The sequence below is a fragment of the Pteropus alecto genome, unplaced genomic scaffold (assembly GCF_000325575.1).
Source record: "Pteropus alecto unplaced genomic scaffold, ASM32557v1 scaffold669, whole genome shotgun sequence".
In the NCBI taxonomy this organism is placed as follows: Eukaryota; Metazoa; Chordata; class Mammalia; order Chiroptera; family Pteropodidae; genus Pteropus; species Pteropus alecto.
In genome coordinates, this window is record NW_006442554.1 from 744,806 (window position 1) to 746,239 (window position 1,434).

General features: G+C 36.8%; 1 pseudogene; it reads left to right on the forward strand.

The window, feature by feature from the left end:
* Positions 1-961: 961 nt before the first annotated feature.
* On the forward strand, positions 962-1,080 carry LOC112471798 (annotated as a pseudogene).
* The last annotated feature ends 354 nt before the right edge of the window (positions 1,081-1,434 follow it).

The window sequence follows — 1,434 nt, forward strand, 5'->3', positions numbered from 1 at the left end:
AAAGAAAGAAAGAAAGAAAGAAAGAAAGAAAGAAAGAAAGAAAGAAAGAAAGAAAGAAAGGAAGAAACTGGATCACCTTCTTACACCGTATACAAGAATAGACTTAAAATGGATTAAAGACTTAAATGTAACACCTGAAACCATAAAACTCCTAGAAGAAAACATAGGCAGTAAATTCTCTGTTATTACTAACAGTAATTTCTTTTCAAGTATATCTCCCCAGGCAAGGAAAACAAAAGAAATAATAAACAAATGGGACTACATCAAACTAAAAAGTTTTTGTACAGCAAAGGAAACTATCAACGAAACAAAAAGACAACCAACTAATTGGGAGAAGGTATTAGCTAATAATACATCTGATAAGAGGTTAACATCCAAAATATATAAAGAGCTCATACAACTCAATGACGGCAGAAAAACAAACAATCCAATTAAAAATGCACAGAAGACCTGAACAGATACTTTTCCAAAGAGGAAATACAGATGGCCAGTAGACATATGAAAAGATGCTCAAGATTACCAATCATCAGAGAAATGCAAATTAAAACCACAATGAGATATCACCTGACATCTCTCAGAATGGCTATCATCAATAAATCAAAGAACAAGTGTTGGCAATGATGCGGAGAAAAGAGAACCCACATACACTGTTGGTGGGATAGTAAATTGGTACAGCCACTATGGAAAACAGTCTGTAGGTTTCTCAAAAAGTTAAAAATGGATATACCTTTTGACCCAGCACTTGTGGGTATTTGTCCAAAATTGCACTTCTGGGTATTTATCCAAAGAAAACCAAAATGATAATTCACAAAGATTTGTGCACCCTAATATTAATGGCAGCACAATTTACAATAGTCAAGATATGTAAGGAACTCAAATGCCCATCAACAGATGATTGGATAAAGAAATTATGGTTCATATATACAATGGGATATTACTCAGCCTTTAAAAAAAAAAATCCGTCTACGGCCATGCCACACTAAATGGGCTCGATCTGGTCTGATCTCAGAAACTAAGCAGGGTCGGGCCTGGTTAGTACTTGGATGGGAGACCACCTAGGAATACCAGGTGCTGTAGGCATTGAAAAAAAAAAAGAAATCCTACCATTTGCAGAGACATGGATGGACCTAGAGGTTATTATGCTGAGTGAAATAAATCAGACGGAGAAAGATAAATACCATATGATTTCACTTATATGCGGGATCTAAGGAACAAAACGAATAAACTAATCAGAAAGAGACTTACAAATATAGTGGACAATTTGGTGATGGACAGAGTGGAGGGGGGTTGAGGGGCTGGAAGAATGGGGTGAAGTGTTAAAGAAGTACAAATTAGTAGTTGATGATAGATGGTCACGGGTATGGGGAGCACAGCAGAAGGAATGCAGTTAGCATTAATATGATGGCTAGGTGGAGGGCCAGAGGAGGGAGGGAG